This window comes from Oncorhynchus masou, chromosome 31, assembly GCF_036934945.1.
Source record: "Oncorhynchus masou masou isolate Uvic2021 chromosome 31, UVic_Omas_1.1, whole genome shotgun sequence".
NCBI classification, from domain to species: domain Eukaryota; kingdom Metazoa; phylum Chordata; class Actinopteri; order Salmoniformes; family Salmonidae; genus Oncorhynchus; species Oncorhynchus masou.
Window position 1 is genome coordinate 44,387,988 of NC_088242.1, and position 23,039 is coordinate 44,411,026.

Consider the following 23,039-nt stretch of genomic DNA (forward strand, 5'->3'; position numbering starts at 1 on the left):
AACATGGGAATTTTGTTAGCACACAGGGCTGTGGGCCAGAAGGGTAGGGTAACATAAGGACTAAATGTATGTCTAATTTACACATCTCAATCTGGCTTTCTGGGATCACTATATTTTTTAATTGCAGCCGCAGTGTTTTTAAACGGCCTATCACTCTAATATCGTTGCTTTAAATCAGAGCACGCACAAGCAGTCTCTCTCCATCCATTGCATTCAAATTGCATCCTGTTTCAGATATTTACAGTATATACTGTATATATAGCCTGCATATACAGTACCACTCAAAAGTGTGGACACAAAAACCCTGGAATGAGTAGGTCTTTATTTTTACTATTTTCTACATTGTATAATAACAGTGAAGACATCAAAACTAATAACACATATGGGATCATCTAGTAACCAAACAATTATTAAACAAATCAAAATATATTTTTTTATTTGAGATTCTTCAAAGTAGGGACCCTTTGCCTTGATGACAGCTGTGCACACTCTTGGCATTCTCTCAACCAGATTTTCCAACAGTCTTGAAAGAGTTCCCACATATACTGAGCACTTGTTGGCTGCTTTTCCTTCACTCTGCAGTCCAACTCATCCCAAACTAACTCAATTGGGTTGAGGTCGGGTGATTGTGAAGGCCAGGTCATCTTATGCTGCACTCCATCACTCTCCTTAGTCAAATTGCCCTTACACAGCCTGGAGGTGTGTTTTGGGTCATTGTCCTTTTAAAAAACAAATTATAGTCCCAATAAGCGCAAACCAGATGGTATCGCTGTAAAATGCTGTGGTAGCCATGCCGGTTAAGTGTGCCCTGAATTCTAAATAAATTACAGACAATGTCACCTGATTGGCTCAAACACATTAAGAAGGAAAGAAATTCCACAAATGCACTTTTAACAAGGCACACCTGTTAATTGAAATGCATTCCAGGTGACTACCTCAGGAAGCTGGTTGAGAGAATGCCAAGAGTGTGCCAAGCTGTCATCAAGGCAAAAAGGGTGGCTACTTTAAAAAATCTCAACTAAATATATATATATGTTTTGATTTGTTTAACACCTTTTTGGTTACTACATGATTCCATACAGAGGTGGAAAAAGTATTCAAATGTCATACTTGAGTACAAGGAAAGGATACCTTAATATAAAATGACTCAAGTAAAAGTAAAAGTAACCCAGTAAAATACTTGAGTAAAAGTCTAAAAGTATCAGATTTTAAATATACTTAAGTACAGTTGTGGAAAAAGCATTCAATTGTCATACTTGAGTAAAAGTACAAAGTAAAAGTAAATGCTATACATCAAATTCCTTATATTTGGCAAACCAGACTCCTTTTTTATTACGTTTTTAACAGCCATGAGCACACTCCAACACTCAGACATCATTTAGAAAGGAAGCATTTATGTTCATTGAGTCCACCAGATCAGAGGCAGTAGGAATGACCAGGGACATTATCTTGATAAGTGTGTGAATTGGACATCTTTCCTGTACTGGTAAGCATTCCAATTGTAACTAGAACTTTTGGGTGTCAGGGAAAATGGATGGAGTAAAACGTACATCATTTTCTCTCGGAATGTAGTGAAGTAAAAGTAGTCAAAATTATAAATAGTAAAGTACAGATTCCCCCAAAAACTACTTAAAGTATTTTAACTTAAGTACTTTTCACCACTGATTCCATATGAGTTTTGATGTCTTCACTATTATTCTACAGAAAATAGTAAATAGTAAAGAATAAAACTGGAATGAGTAGGTGTGTCCGAACTTGTGACTGGTACTGTAGGCTACTTAACAGCTTCTACCCACAAACCATAAGACTCCCGAACAGCAAATCAAGTGGCTACCCGGGCTATTTGCATTGTCCCTCCCCCCACAATTTTTACACTGCCGCTACTCTCACCGCTGCTACTTGTTTATTATCCATGCATAGTCACTTTACCTCTACCTACACGTACATATTTCCTCAATTACCTCAACTAACACACATTGACTCTGTAGCCCCGCACAGAGACTCTGTACCGGTACCCTCTGTATATAGCCTGTTATTTTATTGTTGCTCCTTAGTTATTTGATATTTTTCTGTTTTTATCTATTTATTTTTTACTTCAGTTAATTTTAGTAAATACTTTTTTAACACTTTTTTTTTATAAAACTGCATTGTTGGTTAAGGCCTTGTAAGTAAGCATTTCACTGAGAGGTCTACTACACCTGCTGTATTCGGCGCATGTGACAAATAACATTTGATTTGATTTTTGATTGGAAGAGCTTTGCACACCTGGACTGTGCAATATTTGCCCATTATTATTACTGTTTTAATTCTTAAAGGTCTGTCTAGGAGGTGATAGGGATCATGGCTAGACAACAATTCTCAAGTCTTGCCATAGATTTTCAAACCGATTTAAGTCAAAACTGTAACCTGGCCACTCGGGAACATTCACTGTCTTCTTGGTAAGCAACTCCAGTGTATATTTGGCCTTGTGTTTTAGGTTATTGTCCTGCTGAAAGGTGAATTCATCTCCCAGTGTCTGGTGCAAAGCAGGGTTTCCTCTAGGATTTTGCCTGTGCTTAAATCCGTCCCATTTCTTTGTATCCTGATAAACTCCCCAGTCTTTGTCGATGTCAAGCCGACCCATATCATGATGCAGACACCACGATGCTTGAAATAAGGAGGCAGTTACTTTGTGATGTGAAGTGTTGGATTTGCACCAAACATGGGCTACATTTAGGTCAAATAGGACGACATAATTATTAACTTGACCGTGCTTAAAGAGATATTCAATGTCTAATTGTTATTGTTACCCATCTACCAAGCACTGCCCTTCTTTACGAGGCTTTTGAAAACCTCCCTTGTCTTTGTAGTTGAATCTGTGCTTGAAATTATATACTTGACTGAGGGACCTTACAAATGTTGTATGTACAGGGGACAGAAGAAATGATAGTCATTAAAAAATCATGTCATCCCCTTCAGACCTTGGGACTATAAGCTTCTATATGTGCAAAGCATAGATCTGAGATATTGAGCATCAAAGTGTTCACATCGCAGATCTCAGAACTGTTTTGTAGTTCATTCTTCTTTCATAACCCAGTAAGGTCCTCAGCTTAAAGGTACCTAAGTGCTGAGTATCAAAATCCTAAGCCATTTGTAAATCTGTTTTTTAAGGGTGGGGGGTGGCTACGTTATGGCATTTCATCTGAAAAAGTTAAGTAAATGCAAAATGTAAGGTTTTGAGATAATGGGTATTATTCAAGTCCCAGATCTCAGAATTGTTTATTGATGTCTTCCTCTTCATGACTCAATAAATACAGTGCATTTGGAAAGTATTCAGACCCGTTGACTTATTCCACATTTTGTTACGTTACAGCCTTATTCAGAAATGGATGTATGTAAAAAAAATTCCCCTCTTCAATCTACATCCCCAAAATGACAAATTAAAAACAGGTTTTAGACATTTTTGCAAATGTATAAAAATATAAAACAGAAATATCACATTTACGTAAGTATTCAGACGCTTTACTCAGTACTTTGTTGAAGCACCTTTGGCGGAGATTACAGCCTTGAGTCTTCTTGGATTTTACGCTACAAGCTTGGCACACTTGTATCTGGGGAGTTTCTCCCATTCTTCTCTGCAGATCCTCTCAAGCTCTGTCAGGTTGGATGGGAGCGTCGCTGCACAGCTATTTTCAGGTCTCTCTGGAGATGTCAAATCAAATCAAATTTTATTTGTCACATACACATGGTTAGCAGATGTTAATGCGAGTGTAGCAAAATGCTTGTGATTCTAGTTCTGACAATGCAGTAATAACCAACGAGTAATCTAGCTAACAATTCCAAAACTACTACCTTATACACACAAGTGTAAAGGGATAAAGAATATGTACATAAAGATATATGAATGAATGATGGTACAGAGCGGCATAGTAGATGGTATCGAGTACAGTATATACATATGAGATGAGTATGTAAACAAAGTGGCATAGTTTAAAGTGGCTAGTGATACATGTATTACATAAAGATGCAGTAGATGATATAGAGTACAGTATATACATATACATATGAGATAAATAATGTAGGGTATGTAAACATTATATTAAGTAGCATTGTTTAAAGTGGCTAGTGATATATTTTACATCAATTCCCATCAATTCCCATTATTAAAGTGGCTGGAGTTGAGTCAGTGTGTTGGCAGCAGCCACTCAATGTTAGTGGTGGCTGTTTAACAGTCTGATGGCCTTGAGATAGAAGCTGTTTTTCAGTCTCTCGGTCCCAGCTTTGATGCACCTGTACTGACCTCGCCTTCTGGATGATAGCGGGCTGAACAGGTAGTGGCTCGGGTGGTTGTTGTCCTTGATGATCTCTCTGTTGTGCATCTGTAGAAGTTTGTGAGTACTTTTGGTGACAAGCCGAATTTCTTCAGCCTCCTGAGATTGAAGACGTGCTGCTGCGCCTTCTTCACAGTGCTGTCTGTGTGGGTGGACCAATTCAGTTTGTCTTTGATGTGTACGCCGAGGAACTTAAAACTTACTACGGTCAGGTTCATGTCCGGGCTCTGGCTGGGCCACTCAAGAACATTCAGAGACTTGTCCCAAAGCCACTCCTGCGTTGTCTTGGCTGTGTGCTTAGGGTGGTTGTCCTTGTTGGAAGGTGAACCTTCGCCCAAGTCTGAGGTCCTGAGCGTTCTGGAGCAGGTTTTCATCAAGGATCACTCTGCACCTTGCTCCATTCATCTTTCCCTCAATCCTGACTAGTCTCCCAGCCCCTGACGCTGAAAAACATCCCCACAGCATGATGCTGCCACCACCATGCATCAGAAATGGTGACAGGTTTCCTCCAGATGTGACGCTTGGCATTCAGGCCGAAGAGTTCTTTCTTGGTTTCATCAGACCAGAGAATCTTGTTTCTCATGATCAGAGAAAGCTTTTGGAAAAATCCAAGCGGGCTGTCATGTGCCTTTTACTAAGGGGTGGCTTCCATCTAGCCACTACCATAAAGGCCTGATTGGTGGAGTGCTGCAGAGATGGTTGTCCATCTGGAAGGTTCTCCCATCTCCACAGAGGAACTCTGGAGTTCCTTCATATTGACCATCGGGTTCTTGGTCACCTCCCTGACCAAGGCCCTTCTCCCCGATTGCTCAGTTTGGCTGGGTGGCCAGCTCTAGAAATAGTCTTGGTAGTTCCAAACTTCTTCCATTTAAGAATGATGGAGGCCACTGTCTTCTTGGGGACCTTCAATGCTCAACACAATCCTGTCTCAAAACTCTACAGACAATTCCTTCCACCTCACGGCTTGGTTTTTGCTCTGACATGAACTGTCAACTGTGGGACCTTATATAGACAGGTATGTGCCTTTCCAAATCATTTACAATAATTTGAATTCATAACAGATGGACTCATCTCAAGGATGATCAATGGAAACAGGATGCACCTGAGCTCAATTCTGAGTCTCATAGCAAAGGGTCTGAATACTTGTGTAAAAAAGGTATTACTGTTTTTTTTTTACCTTTAATACATTTGCAAACTTGTCTGAAAACCTGTTTTCGCTTTGTCATTATGGGGTATCGTGTGTAGATTGATGAGGAAAATATGTAATTTAATCCATTTTCAGAATAAGGCTGTAATGTAATAACAAGTGAAAAAAGTCAAGGGGTCTAAATACTTTCCAAATGCCCTGTATATCACCTTACAGACAATTAAGACAATTATTGAAAACTCAGTATTGTGTAATTGGATTGCAGACAGAACCTAATAGCACCAAGTTAAAAGATGTTTGATCAGAAAAAATTATTATACAGATTATACATTTTTATCTCAATGTAAATGGAGTTCAAGAAAAATCGGACATATCTCACATAAAAAGGACCACCTCAAGGGAATCTCTATGTGAATAACTCATTTTTGACCCAAAATTTCAGATAGAACTTTAGTTCCAAGGTCATGCCCTATTTTTTCACACCTTCCATGTAATTTATGTGATTTATTAAGCCACATTTTACTCCTTAACAAATGTAGGCTTGCCTAAACAAGGGGGTGAATACTTATGCAACGACAATATTTTAGTTATTTCATTTTTCTTCATTTGTAAATGTGTTTCGTTTCACTTTTCCAATTGTGTATTTTGTGTAGATCATTGACAAAAGATCCCACTTTGAAACGCAAGGTGGGTACTTATGATACCCACTGTGCATTATTTACAAACACACACACACACACACACACACACACACACACACACACACACACACACACACACACACACACACACACACACACACACACACACACACACACACACAGAGGAAGAAGTCAGCTCAGACAGATCCAGCTCAGCGAGGTCCAGCTTATGAGCTCCATCATTATTTCAAAAGGAAAATGTATGCGTTTTTTCAACTAATGTCAGTGCATCGATTTGTTCTCCTAAACAAACCGCTTAAAATTAAGACTTACTGATTCCTGTATCAAGACACTACATATCAAATGACCTTGAAAAGGAAAGATGCACATGTATTTTACCAGGTAAGTTGACTGAGAACACATTCTCATTTACAGCAATGACCTGGGGAATAGTTACAGGGGAGAGGAAGGGTGATGAATGTGCCAATTGGAAGCTGGGGATGATTAGGTGGCCATGATGTTATGAGGGCCAGATTTGGAATTTAGTCATGACACTGGAGTTCATACCCCTACTCTTACAATTAAGTGCCATGGGATCTTTAGTGACACCCGTTTGACGCCCCATGTGAAATCCGGCACCCTACACAGGGTAATGTCCCCAATCACTACACTGGGGAATTGGATAGAGTCCCTTCTACTGGCCCTCCAACACCACTTCCAGCAGCATCTGGTCTCCCAACCAGGACCAACCCTGCTTAGTTTCAGATTGAAGCCAGCAGTGGGATGCATGGTGGTATGCTGCTGGCACATCTCTCGTACAAACCCCGCCCACCTGTCAATTCAGACCGGCTAAAGCAAACGCAAGGTTGTCTTTTTGACAACATGATTTGTCTTGCAGAAGAAGCTGATGAAGCAGTTTTTGGTGCTCCAGAGACAAGGCCTCCAGAGTCATGTCCCTCACCACACCACCGTGGAGGACATGAGCAACTGGCTTGTTAAGAACAAGTCCCTGGAGCGGTGAGTACAGCTACTTGTACTATGTACCATATAATTAGGAATCAGAATACGAGAATGAACATGAACCTTCATATGACAGTATAAATAGTCGGCCATTTTGGTAAAGGAGTTGGTCAGCCAGTGTTATGATAAAATATTGTGTAAAACAATGAATTTGAAGATTATCTGCACAGTATGTTTGTTAGCTACAGTGGCGACCCGTCATTCAGGGCAGGTGGGGTAGAATTGTATCATTCTGAACTTTATCCGCAATGTTATATTACATTTTGTTGCGACTCAAAGGTCTAGCAGCAGGCTACACAGAGGTTGGAACAGCTAACGTCAGCTAGGTGGCTAACGTTAGCTAGGCTAGGAGTTAGGGGTTATGGTTAGGGGAAGGGGTATATTACATGCTAAGTAGTTGCTAATTAGCTAAAATGATGAAGTTGTCCATGTTGTGATTCAAACACGCAACCTTTGGGTCTTCCCCAACCAACCTCCCTCATTTTGTTTTTGGCTTAAAAACCTTTATTTCTTATGTACAACGTAACATATCATCATTGGGGCGGCAGGGTATCCTAGTGGTTAGAGTGTTGGACTAGTAACTGAAAGGTTGCAAGTTCATATCCCCGAGCAGACAAGGTACAAATCTGTCTTTCTATCCCTGTTCCTAGGCCGTCATTGAAAATAAGAATTTGTTGTTAACTGTCTTGCCTAGTTAAATAAAGGTAAAATAAACATCATACTCATTTGAGTGTCACAGATTTAAATTTACTATGTTGCGTCTAGTATTTAAGGCCAGGCAGCTGTACTGCAGTTCACTCCATTTCTTATTTATTTTCCTCCCATTCTGTAACTTTGAGGGTTTATGACAGAGCCCCTCTAATTTTATAGGACCTCAATGCCATGTTTTTTCTTTTTTACCTAAACATACAACCACCATCAGATAGAGTTCATAGCAATCAGTGCAAACATTTGATGAAATATAACAGAACACATGATTTGGAATGACATTCACTCTCACGGGAAGGGTTGCCAAAAATAACTAACTGAAAGCCACACTCCCAATAAGCCACAAATATGGCTGCATTGAGGCATATATAGTGGCACCATGCCACTACCTATTTCATTTGTTCATTTAGAAAACAAGACAGCTCATAATTCAGTGCCTTTATCAATCAACATATCTATATTGTAGCTTCGGTTAGTTGTAAATGTGCAACATTTTCTCTCAGCCTCATGGCAAAATGTGTACAATAGTAGGAAGTTTCTGTCCCACCCAAATGTCTGCAGGCCCACCCATCAACAAATGTCGGGCTACGCCACTGAATCACTGTCATAGGCTCAATGGGAAATCAATGTGAAATTAGAGGAAGGATAAAAAATGCAGGAATGTTCAGTTGCTCTGTATTTGATTTTAAGGTTCAGAAAGGAAGCAGAGGAAGGGAATGACATAAGTCACCTGGTAAGAGATTAGAAAGATGTCTACAGTATAAGTTAAGTAATATAATGTATATATACTATACAGTTAGTGAGTTATCCTTTCTAATAAACAATGTCCTTATTTAGCATTGGCTCATGGTACATTGATATCAATATTTTCCCTCACTGCTATGGGCATTAATGGCACCCCTTGTTTCCTGTGACAGACCTGGGAGGTGAACACTCAACTCAGAATGAGGGACGTTGAACATGAGGCTTTTACTGAGTTGGCCACCGACCTTAGTCAGGCCATTAACTCACTTGACTTTACTGCTGATCTCCTACCTGTGAGTCACATTCACTCTTTATGTTACAGTTGTTTGGTCTATGTATTATTCTATCCATCCACTGATGCTAAATGAAATGACGAGTGCAGGGCCAATATCAATCAAACTTCATTTACTGTATGTAGCACATTCCTTACAGAGGATGCGGTTCAATCTGCATAAAAAAGGGTTTCCTCTTGTCTCTATCTGGCTTGTATATTTTAGAAACCCTGAGGTCTGCGATGAAGTTGTAAGAGCTCTAAAGAGCATTTCCCAGAGCCTGGCCTTCCAGCCGTACTCCGAGCTGTGCTGTCCCTCTAAGGTGGTGGTGGACATCGTGTCCAGGCTGCTCCAGGTCCTCTGGTCCTGCCAGATGGAAAGCCCCTGTGACCGGTCCTCCATGGCCCTGAGCGACATGAGTGTCACCATAGTGCTGGCAGTAGTGGAGAACCTCTCTAGAGTTCTGAAGGCTCCTCCTGTCGCTCAAGTCTACTACTCCCGTTCCACTGGTGTCAGGATGGTCCACTCACTCAACCGTAAGATCCAGTGCCTAAGCAGCCCTGAGGACCGTGGGAGAGCTCTTTTCACCCAAAGTTCCACCTTGATCAGCACCATCATTGAAGCTGTGAGCACCAAAGTCCAGAGGCTTTTTGAAGCTCCTGCTGACTACATTCCATTAAGCGCTATCCGCAGCTGGATATCAGAGCCCAAGGCGAGCGAGGTTCGTCCAAAGTGCCCTGACCAGCTGGTAATCTCCTCGGAGCTCCTGAGGAACATCATTGGTATGATAGTTTATGTAGTCTTCGAAGGCCACCTAGAGGAAGACATCAACCTTCAATACTGGCCCCTCATAAACGAAATAATCCACCAGCTGTCACTGTGTGGGGTCAAAGTCACAAAGAAAGGGGGCAAGGCCAACTGGCACATTGGCTGGTACCAGATCCTTGAGATGGTGACAAACATCCATACTCATCTTCACCACTATACTGGCACAGAGCTGGTACTAAAGTTTGCAACATCTGCCAGGGCCACCATGCTAACGAGGCACATGGTTCACCATGTGGTCGAGGAGCTGGTAAAGCTGAAGGACGTGGATGAAGGGACACCAGCTTCAGGAAGCAGTGAGGTGAGCAATGATTACAAGTGTTTATCTTTATGAAAGTCCCTCATACAAAGCATTTTTGTTGTTGTTGTTGGTAAAAAATAAGATTTGCAATGTCGCAAATATTACGTTAAATATGATGTACTTGTTGCTTTCAGTCTGTCACAGCACCCCAAATCACTAACCCTGTCAAAGTGGACAACATCACAACAACCATGACCACGACTCCAGTTGACCTCCAGTCAGGTGAGTTAAATTGACACGCATCACTTTGACAGGTGTCCATGTCTTACTGTAATATAACTTATTAGCTAATGTTCTGAAACTAGACAGTTTCGTATTAAGTTGTGTTTGTATTAGAATGATTTTCTCCTTCTAATTTCAAGGGAATGTTGTGGTAAAACACTCAGAACCCTGCATTCCACCACTGGGATTTGCCCCGGCATCCTGCCCCCCAACGCCAGGCTGTGCCCCAGCATCATGCCCACTCCAAGCAGGCTTTTCCCAGGCATCATGTCCCCCACCACCAGGCTTTGCCCCTCTATCATTCCCCCCACCACCAGGCTTTGCCCTTCCATCATGCCCTCCACCACCAGGCTTTGCCCTTCTATCCTGCCCTCCATCACCAGCTTTGACTTTGCCCTTCTATCATGCCCCCACCACCAGGCTTTGCCCTTCTATGCTGCCCCCACCACCAGGCTTTGCCCCTCTATCCTGCCCCCCACCACCAGGATTTTGCCCAGGCATCATGCCCCCACCACCAGGCTTTGCCCCTCTATCCTGCCCCCCACCACCAGGATTTTGCCAGGCATCCTGCCCCCCACCACCAGGCTTTTCCCCGACATCATGCCCCCACCACCAGGCTTTGCCCATCTATGCCCCCCACCACCAGGGCATCCTGCCCCCCACCACCAGGCTTGGCCCAGGCATCCTGCCCCACCACCAGGCTTTGCCAGGCATTTGCCCCACCCAGGACATCAGGCATCCTGTCCCCACCACCAGGCTTTGCCCCGGCAAAGTGCCCCCACCACCAGGCTTTGCCCTTGCATTGCTCCCCCACCACCAGGCTTTGCCCAGGCATCCTTTGTTTAACTCCTCTATCCTTTGCCACCCACCACCAGGCTTTCCCTCGGCGTCATGCCACCCACCACTCACTATCGCGGATCGTATCTGCACTCTAATTCAGAGCATCACTGCCAGATCCAACAACATCGTCAACAAGGAGCTGGAGAAGTGTATCGACTCTTATAGTAAGAGCATCTGGGCTGACACATTCTACTGCGAGTACATGAAGATGTACCCATCACCCCAGGGGATTGAAGCCTTCTCATTTGATGAGGAGAGATTTTTAGTGGTGACCAACATAATCGGCAGAATATTGCTGAACAACCTCCAGCTTGAGATGCTCCTCTCAGTGGAAGACTTCAATGTGGATGACGTAGGGAGCAGTGGGGTAAGCAACGATCACAAGTGTTTATCCTTATGAAAGTCCACTCATTCAATTTTCTCTGATAAAAATACAAATAAATGTTGGTAAAGAGGAGATATGAAATGTAACAAATGTTCTGTTAAATATTGTGCCCTTGTTGCTTTCAGTCTGTGGACTTGAACCTAGCAATCCCAGAGACCCCTAACCCTGTCAAAGTGGAGACATCACAACACCCCTGACCACTAATCCAGTCAACCTTGAGGTTTTGGATGAAACACTTGTCCTTCAGTCAGGTGAGTTACACTGTCACAATCACTTTGACAGGTGATCAGTTTTCACTGTAATGTAACTTACTGGCTCAAGTTTTATAACTAGACTGTTTGGTTTTCTTTACTTGAAGGAGGCGGACCAAAACCAGCGTGGTGGTTATTCATGTTTAATTTATAAAGACACTATACATGACCAAACTAACAAAACAAGAACTTGAAAAAACCCAAAACAGCCCTATCTGGTGCAAACACAAGACAGGACAATCCAACAAACACACAGTAAATCCAGTAAAGATTCTCAATCAGAGAAACTAATGACACCTGCCTCTGATTGAGAGCCATACTAGGCCGAAACATAGAAATACCCAAATCATAGAAAAACAAACATAGACTGTCAACTCATGCCCTGAACATACTAAATTTGACAAAACAAAGAAATCAATCACGTGACAAACAGTTTGTATTAAGTTAAAGACTGATCCTCCAGAGACTGTTGAACTTTTCCTGTTATAAAGCGATATCCCAAGTATAAATCCAGTAAATTACACACACTAAAGCAGTGGTCACCAACGGCCAAGTTTTTATTTAAGACTGACTTCATTCCCCACCACCAGGCTTTGCCACGGCACACTGCACCCCACCACCAGGCTTTGCCCCAACACCCTGCATTCCACCCCAGGCTTTGCCCTGACATCCTGCACCGCATCGCCAAGCTTTGCCAATAATGCCATGCAGGGCTTTGGCACCAAAGTCATCCTGAAACAAATGGTCCTGCTATTCTTGGAGAGGCACCCTCCTGCATCAGAGGACCTTGAGTCAGAGTTCCTCACTATCACCGATCGTATTTGCACGCTGTTTCAAAGCATCACTGACAGATTCCGCAACATTGTTAATGAGGAGCTGGAGAAGTGTACCGACTCTGACAGTAAGAAGTACTGGGCTTACACCTTCTACTGGGAGTATATGAAGAGGTACCCATCATCCCAGTGCCTGGGGATTGAAGCCTTCACATGTGATGAGGAGAGATGTTTAGTGGTGGCCAACTTGTTTGCAAAGAAGATGTGCCCCAAGATGTTCCTCTCAGCAGCAGACGTCGACGAGGCTGAAGATTCAGGGAGCAATAGAGTAAGCGATGATTTAAGTGTTTATCTTTATGAATGTCCACTCATTCAATTTTCTCTGATAAAAATATTGTTGTCAAATTGGTCAATTTGTAAAAAAATAGGACATCTGAAATGTTGCAAATGTTATGTTAAAATATTGTGTTCTTGTTGCTTTCAGTCTGTGGACTTGAACCTGGCAATCCCAAAGATGTCTCTAACCCTGATAAAGTGGTGGACATCACAACACCCCTGACCACTAATCCAGTCATCAATAAAACACTTGTCCTTCAGTCAGTGCTGGTTACAACAAAACAACAACTTTGACCTGGTGATTTTTCACTGTAATGTGGACTTACTGGCTCAACCCCTTATAACTAGACAGTTTGGTAATTACATCACAACACCCCTCCAGAGTTGATGAACTTTTCCTGTTAAGGATATCCCAAGTATAAATCTAGTTAATGTACACAGATGAAAGTAGTGGACAACATCACAACACCCCTGGCCACTAATCCAGTCCACATTAAAGTCAATCACCAAACATGTATGTAAAAAACCCAACAATAGACTGATCTTACATCGCCACCAGATAGGCTTTGACACACTTATCATTTACCCCGGCACCCTCTGAATTTTAATATAAGGCTTTAACTATTGTTTCGCCAATAATAACATGACAGTTTTGTAATGAAACTCATCCTGAAACAAATGGTCCTGCTATTCTTGGAGTGGCACCCTCCTTCATTTCAGAAGACCTTGAGTCAGAATTCCAAAGAAAATCAGAGATCGAGATTCTTCACGCTGTTTCTAAGCATCACTGACAGATTCCGCAACATTGTTAATGAGGAGCTGGAGAAGTGACCAGACTCTGACAGAGGTACTGGGCTTACACCTTCACTGGGAGTACATGAAGAGGTACCCATCAACCCAGTGCCTGGGGATTGAAGCCTTCACATGTGATGAGGAGAGATGTTTAGTGGTGGCCAACTTGTTTGCAAAGAAACACCCCAACATGTTCCTCTCAGCACAGACGCGCACACACAGGCTGAATATTCGGGGAGCAATAGACACGCATGGTTTTTTAAGTGTTTACTTTATGAATGTCCACTCATTCAGTTGTCTTGATTTAAAAATGTTTGCAAGTTAAATATTGGTCTATAAATTTTCCTCATTAAATATTTTATTATCTGTTCAATGTTCAATGTTATTTAAATAATAACTATCTTAAATATTTATATTTTATCTTTTTTTGTAACATGAACAGTTTCAATTCACATTTCATCACAAACTTACAGTTATTTACAACCCCAGACCCATTTCTCAGTAGCCTTTGGTCACTTTTTCAAAATTCTGGACAACAAAACACAACCCTGTTGATTCGCCAGTTAAGGTGGACAACATCACAACACCCCTGGATCATTTTTCATTAATTTGGCACAAAATCACAACAATGACTTGATCTTCAATTTTCAACTCTTTTCATCACTCAACACAATCACCACCAAAACTCTATGAACCTACAGGCCAATTTGCACATGATTACATACTCTTTTCAAAACTGTTCAAAACCTAAAATTACACAAAATTGAATAAGACATACATTTGCTACATTTCTACACTAATAGCGAATTGAAATATTTTCCAAATCTAAAAAATGAAATACTATCAAAACAATTAGACCAACCACAGCTGATTCCCATTGTAGATGAACACCTGCCCAGGTGTTAGTCTTTCAATTTCATTACCATCTATACAAAAGGGGACATTTTAGGAATAATGCTGTACTGTAATGTAAACATGGACCCAGCCAGAGATAGAGAAGTGGCTGACAGAGGAAGAAGAGTGGCTGGGAGAGGGAGAGGAGTACATATGAGTGGTGGAAAAAGACAGAGAGGAAGATGAAGAGCTGTAGTCTCAGATGAGATTAGGGCTGCTATAATTGATCATGTAATATATTATGATCTATCAATGAGAGAGGCTGGTCTTGAGAGTGCAGCCAAATCTGCAACACTCAACAGTGGCATCTATTCTGAGAAATTTCCGGCAAAACAACAGGTAGATGTGCATTCTGCAAGGGCATCTGACTGAACTGCACATTACAGAAGTATATTGAGTAAAGCCTCCAAACCAACTTGTGTGTAATTGTTTTTGTATTTCTGCTTAGGACCCAACGGTTACCTCCTACAGGTGGGAGAGGTAGGATGTTTACTGCTGTGCAGGAAACTACAATCGTTGATATGGTCATCAGAAACAATGGCAAAAAACTTTGAGATTCGGGACAAAGTGTTGGCAGACAATGTAAGCATGACAACTATTTCTAGAGTCCTGAAACAACATCAAGTCAGGATGAAGCAGTTGCGCACTGTCCCCTTTGAGAGGAACTCTGAACGAGTCAGGAACAAATAAGTCCAGGTAAGATGACTATATAATATAGAACTGGTTTTGAACAAAACCAAACAGGGCAGAGGCACACAATGGCATGTTTTAAGGTATAATGTAAACTACCATAATAGCCTAACTCTTATCTTGTCTTGTGGATTTATTTTCGAGAGTCATGGAGATTGAAGCCAGGCAAACACCCCACATATTCATCTTTGTGGATGAGGCTGGTTTCAACTTGGTCAAAACACAGTTGCGAGGAAGGAATGTGATTGGGAAAAGAGCCTGAGTGGATGTCCCGGGCCAGAGGGGTGCCAATATCACAATGTGTGCAGCAATATCCTCTGATGGGTGGCTGTTACACAAACCTCTAAATGGAACATACAACACAGAGCGTCTCATTTCATTCCTGGATGACCTCTATGGAAGGGCTGTGCCAGGTGAGGAGAGGGTCACAGTGAGGTGAAAACGTTTGGAATTGTATGGGACAATGTGGCGTTTCACCACTCCTGCAGTCACAGAGTGGTTTGCAGTCCATCCCAGGATGATGTCATTTTCCTCCTTCCTTACTCTCCTGTTCCTCAACCCCATAGAGGAATTATTTTCCTTATGGAGGTGGAAAGTTTATGACCACCATCCACATGATCAATTGTCCCTCCTGGACGCAATGAAGGCTGGATGCCTGGACATATCTGCAGAAGATTGCCAGGGATGGACCAGGCATGAAAAAAGATTATTTCCTAGGTGTTTTGCCCAAGATGACATAAGATGTGACGTGGATGAGAACCTGTGGCTAAATGCATATGACAGGGCTTACTAGCATTGCTACTGTATCTGTATTGGTAGATGGTGTATTTTCAAATTCTTGTATTTTGGAATCACATGAGACATACATATATGTAGTGTTTTGGTAGTTTTAGGGCATGTTGAACGTGAAATTAACTGTTGTGCCAAGCTGAAAGTTAGTTATGCTCACGGTGTGAAAAGTTTTGAAAAAATGACCTTAGTATTTAGAAATGTGTCCTATCGATTGTAAAAAACTGTAAATGACATATTATTTATGCATCAACATGTATTGAACGTCTGTTAGACTGAGTTTCCTAGTTTAATAACTGTATTTGTTCTGTTTTCCAGCAGATGGCAGTCTTGTCTAATATCTGGAGTCATGTATGTTACAGTAATTCTGATGACCTTGTGTCTTGGTGTATATGTTCTTAGTCATTATCATGTACTATAAAACAAATACTACATTGAATATATATAAATATATAACAAGCATGACCACAGTACAGTATTGACAAGCATGACCACAGTACAAAGAACAATGGTCTTTATGTATATGCTATGAAACTAATAGTCAGAAAGATAGGGCCATATCCAATAATCTCTCTTTCTTTGATTGCAATATACCTATGGGTAATAAACAGGGGTCCCTGTTGGACTCGATAGATTAGGGAAACCAAAAAAAGCTTTACAGTTTACTTTGCAGCAGGGATCTGGTTCATTTCACTTCCAGATGATTATGATGGCCTTGCCTCTCCCAACATGCTGGGTGGGGGCTGTGGTGAGACTGGGAGCAAGACCATGGGAAGAACTAGTAGGACAACGTTGAGACACAACTACTACAGCACCGTTGCAGTACATCCGTCGAGAGTGTTGCTGTGCTGTATTTAAACTCCAGTCAGATTCCCACACCTTTCAACAACACAACACAACACCCCCCCGAGACCCATGCAGGCGCAGATCTACAGCTTCCGCCAATGCCCTCCATCCAGGTTTCCCACTTCTACTCTTTGATACACACACACACACACACACACACACACACACACACACACACACACACACACACACACACACACACACACACACACACACACACACACACACACACACACACACACACACACACACACACACACACACACCACAACCCCCTCCTCCCCACCCACCTGATCCACACATACACACACACACACACACACCTCTCCCTGTCAAATTAGTAGTGGTTCACAGTGCTGGGGAGGGGGGCGAGAAGAAGCCTGGCACGGAGTTCCAGTGAGAGGCAGCGTAGGGCCTGATTGAAAGGCTTCCGAGAATTCTCTGGGTTTGTTGTGTCGTTCCCTCCGTAGAGTAATTGCTTTAGCAGGGCCAGGTACACAAAGCTCCTGTGGCCACAGACCGGAGCTGGACAAACTTTACTGTTGACATCTGGAATTTCTTTCCTGTTCTTCCCTCTCCTCCTCCTTTTTTTCTGATTGTGGGGTGACTCACTGGTGTTCTAGCTTGTGCAGTATCCTTCGTTGTAAAGGCGTCAGCTGGCTAACTGTCTACGTTTTGTTTGCCTGTCCATGGTCATGTACTGTCCAGTATGGTTTTGTCATGCCCTCTTGTGTGTTTGACTGAGGAGAACATTGCAGCTGCCTGACTGTGTGGCAATCCTTCATGTTCATCCTTCATCTCTCTGTATGCATGTGCGCACACACACACACACACAATCCACAATTGTCTCAAGACTTGAAAATCCTTCTTTAACCTGTCTCCTCACCTTCAACTACACTGATTGAAGTGGTTTTAACAAGTGAAATCAATAAGGGATCATCACTTTCTCCTGGACTCACCTGGTCACTCTATGTCACGGAAAAAGCAGGTGTTCATAATGTTTTGTATTCTCAGTGTATATGTGCATTCGGGAAAGTATTCAGACCCCTTTCCTTTTTCCATATTTAGTTACGCTACAGCCTTATTCTAAAATATCATCATCAATCTACACACAATATCACATAATGCAAAGCAAAAACAGGTTTTTAGACATTTTTGCAAATTGAAAACAGAAAAACCTTATTTACATAAGTATACAGACCCTTTGCTATGAGACTCCAAATTGAGCTCAGGTGCATCCTGTTTCCATTGATCATCCTTGAGATGTTTCTACAACTTGGAGTCCACCTGTGGTAAATTCTATTGATTGGACATCATTTGGAAAGGCACATGCCTGTCTACATAAGGTCACACAGTTGACAGTGCATGTCAGATCAAAAACCAAGCCATGAGGTCAAAGGAATTGTCTGTAGAGCTCTGGGGAAGGGTAGCAAAACATTTCGGCAGCATTGAAGGTCCCCAAGAACAGAGTAGCCTCCATTATTCTTAAATGGAAGAAGTGTGGAACAACCAAGACTCTTCCTAGAGCTGATCACCCGGCCAAACTGAGCAGTCAGGGGAGAAGGGCCTTGGTCAGGGAGATGACCAAGAACCCGATGGTCACTCTGACAGAGCTGTGGAGTTTCTCTGAGGAGATGAGAGAACCTTCCAGAAGGACAACCATATCTGCAGCACTCCACCAATCAGGCCTTTATGGTAGAGTGTCTAGACGGAAGCCACTCCTCAGTAAAAGGCACATGACAGCCCACTTGGAGTTTGTCAAAAGGCACCTGAAGGATTCTCAGACCATGACAAACAATATTCTTAGGTCTGATGAAACCAAGATTGATCTCTTTGGCCTAAATTCCAAGCGTCATGTTTGGAGGAAATCTGGCACCATCCCTACGGTGAAGCGTGGTGATGGCAGCATCATGCTGTGGAGATGTTTTTCAGCGTCAAGGACTGGGAGACTAGTCACGATTGAGGGAAAGATGAACAGAGAAAAATATAGAGAGATCGTCGATGAAAACCTGCTCCAGAACGCTCAGGACCTTAGACTGGGGGGCGAAGGTTCACCTTCCAACAGGACAATGACCCTAAGCACACAGCCAAGACAACGCAGGAGTGGCTTCGGAAAAAGTCTCTGAACGTCCTGGAGTGGCCCAGCCAGAGGCTGGACTTGAACCCGATCAAACATCTCTGGAGAGACCTGAAAATAGCTGTGCAGCGATGTTCACACAGAGACACCAACAGGATGCTACGGCTCTGACACAACAAACCCATTTACACAGCACTAAGATGTGGAGATGTTAAAATGAAAATATTACGTTCTGTTGCTTACAGAACTGCAGGGGTAGAGAGGGGTAGTGTGTTATATGTTTACAATATCAAAGCCTAGTTCTAGTTGTCGGAAACCTCTACTGGGGGGCATTGGCATGGGAGCTAGACCAGCTCTGCTCCTGCATGGGTCTCGGAGGTGTAAATGGGCGTAACCCAACCCTGGGTGTTTGTTGGTGTTGGCATTTAAGGAAGTGTTTGGCCCAGTGAGGGTGTTCCCTGTTGGGCTGTTTCTTGGCCCAGCCTGATCCTGAGAACCGTCTGGGGAGCGCGCTCAGTCCGTCTCTTCAAAGTGTCCGGCCCCCCCAAGGAGGAAGTCCAGCCCAGTGCTGTTTGGAACAGGACGAGAACAGACAGACACACAGACTGACAGGAAGGAAGGTATTCCATGAACACGCAATGCTACCGTCCACCACACCCACCCTCGCCAGTCACCCACGCCAATGGGGGGGATTCCAAAGGGCCCTCAGCCATTTATTGTGATTTATTTCGCATTTTAAACTGCCCTACAGCCAACCTGATCAGAACCAGCTGAGGTGAGATAGGATCTAGTTTCCTGTGTGTTACAGACTGAAAGAAACCACTACACACACACATCTAAGAGAAGACTGATACTGACACCCACCTACACCATGACATGAAATATAGCCAGAAATGTAAATACCTTTTGGTATAGGTTGTAAAGTTTGATTTAAAAAAAAAATGTGGCTTGGATGATTTGTTTCCTCTGGGCCATGTGCAGGTAGGCCTACAGAATGAGTGTGTACAGACCAGATACTGTAATCTACTGTTGGAAAATAAAGTAGAGCCGCACACCCTAGTAGCTCAGATGCAAAAATGTAATGTCCAACGTTTCGACAGACAAGCTGTCTTCATCAGGGGATAATGACAAACACTGTGGGGTGACTCATTTATATAGTGTTAGAAGACACACACAGGTGTCTGTAATCATGGACAAGTTTGGCCTAATATCATTGGTTAATTCTCATATATTAAAATAGCATGCAAAAAAAACGTAAAAGGATAGCGTACAATCATAGATACAATTTGGCTACATAAGCCTACAAAACATTTACAATGGATAGCAAAATCACAACAATCACAAGAATGGCTTCAGATCAAAGTCTACGTTGAGACCGAAGGGAGCAAGGGTCTTTAAATGAAAGATCCAGGCAGCCTCTTGTTTTAACAATAAATTATCAAGGTCACCTCCTCTCCTAGGGAGAGTGACATGTTCGATGCCAATGTAACATAGAGACGGAATCGAGTGGTTTTTGTTCCAAAAATGGGCCGCAACTGGGTAAGTCAAGTTTTTGCACGTAATGGTGCTATGATGCTCCGAAATTCGTACTTTTAATTTGCGGCTTTGTTTTACCCACATCATTTTTACCACAAGGACATGTTATAAGATACGTGACTGCCTAAGTGGAGCACGTGATAACACCTTTGATTGGGATCTGTTTCCCTGTTTGACGGTGTTTGAAGAATCTACATTTATAAGTGCCATTGCATTGAGCACAACCATTACACTTGTAGTTTCCTTCCAGTAGGGGCGCAAATAGACGTGGTGCAATCTACTGTACCACCATTTACTGTATAGGACGCCAGTCTTCACAGCCCTACCTTTGCATAACCCAATTCAATGTAAAATATTTAAGACACAGTTTTTTATTTTTATTTTTATATTTTTTATTTCACCTTCATTTAACCAGGTCGGCTAGTTGAGAACAAGTTCTCATTTGCAACACTGAACAGGCCTATCCAATCAAGGGTCATGCTGTCTGACTTACTTTGTCAAAGGTGTCCCTAAAATCAAGTCATCATTCAGCGAACAGTCAATATTATCTAATTTATCAAGCTTATCTAGTTGCCTGATAACAAACAACATAGTTGGTTAATTCAATGCCTGTCGAATTGAGGAGCACATTCACGTTGAACTGGAATGGAAGATACCTGTACTGACCACTAGAGGACACTGTTCAATTTGCTTTTCTCTGCGAAGCTCTAACTTTCACAGACGAAGACCCTATCCAGTAACAACTCCTATCTCACTACCCCCTAAGCACATGTATATTTCGGGGGCCAGGTGGAACTACCATAACCTCTCCGCTAGATATTGTCACTGTTTTATGTCGACTGGATATCATATGTGTTTGATATTCACCAGGGTAGTTTGATCCACAAGTATATCACAGAGGTTTTGAAACGTTTGTCCTGAAGTAGCCAACCGCAGCAATGTGCTCAGAGACATTGTGTCGAGTTGCAGACATACTGGTTAACCATACTCTCATATTATGCATTGTGTGTGTTTGACAGGACCTGTAGCATACTTTCTGTGTTTGATCTCTGGGCATGTAACCTCTGTGCCCTCTGGCAAGTGACACTCAGGGACGTCAGTCAGTTGTGTAGAGATAGGCCACTCTACTGTGTGCTTACTGTAGAGATCAGCTACTCTGCTGTGTGCCTACTGTAGAGATAGGCTACTCTACTCTGTGCCTACTGTAGAGATCAGCGACTCTGCTGTGTGCCTACTGTAGAGATAGGCTACTCTACTCTGTGCCTACTGTAGAGATCAGCGACTCTGCTGTGTGCCTACTGTAGAGATAGGCTACTCTACTCTGTGCCTACTGTAGAGATCAGCGACTCTGCTGTGTGCCTACTGTAGAGATAGGCTACTCTACTCTGTGCCTACTGTAGAGATCAGCGACTCTGCTGTGTGCCTACTGTAGAGATAGGCTACTCTACTCTGTGCCTACTGTAGAGATCAGCGACTCTGCTGTGTGCCTACTGTAGAGATAGGCTACTCTACTCTGTGCCTACTGTAGAGATCAGCGACTCTGCTGTGTGCCTACTGTAGAGATAGGCTACTCTACTCTGTGCCTACTGTAGAGATCAGCGACTCTGCTGTGTGCCTACTGTAGAGATAGGCTACAGTGTGAGCTGGCTTAACATTGACTGTTTGGGTCAAAGTTACAGGATATGGTACAATAAGGTGCAGGATAAGGTACAGGATATGAAGTTATTACGATCTGTTGTGATTTGATCTGATGCCTAACTCCACCCACTACCCACGTCATGTAGAGCTCAGGTTTAAACCAAATGTTTTCTGTGTATTGGCTGATTGGTGTGGCCACACTACTACTGTAATACAGTAGGCTAAATAAGGCCTCTCTCAGAGGGCCAGCAACAGAGATAAGGCCTTGTCTCTCACAGCCCAGGGAGCCTAGTGCAGTATGGGTCAGTACAGGTCATCCTGTCAGCCAGCAGAGACTGATGGAGGGACTAATCCCACTGCTGTCATGAAGATGGATCAGATGAAAACACAAAACACTGTGGGCTCAGACTGACAGAGGCAGGTTTCAAAAGAAGTCTTGAGTGACTGACAACACATGCATGCAAGCAACCACGCACGGACGAAACACACACATACGCACACAATAAATCGGCATCAAGGGAATAGGAATTATGGGAATTAGGGTTGAGCCGTATTAGTTGGTTGATTTGATTAAATCAAATGGTACAGATTTGCAATCTATAAACAGTAGCTAAAACCAATAGCTATACCTACTCATTACACACACACACGCACACACACACACACATGGACCATGACACACAGATGGCCGCCCGGTCAGACCACAAGTGCCGTCTAACCCCTGCACCCTGCGGTGAGCTAGAACCCAGATTGCCAGTAAAAACGAGAGGATGCTTCATAGCTCAACTATTTGCTGGGTAAATGGAATGGGGTTGTGTGTGACCTCAAACACTTCACACTCTCGCTGAGGCAGGCTGTGTGTGTATGTGTGTGTGTGTGTGTGTGTGTGTGTGTGTGTGTGTGTGTGTGTGTGTGTGTGTGTGTGTGTGTGTGTGTGTGTGTGTGTGTGTGTGTGTGTGTGTGTGTGTGTGTGTGTGTGTGTGAGAGAGAGAGAGACAGACG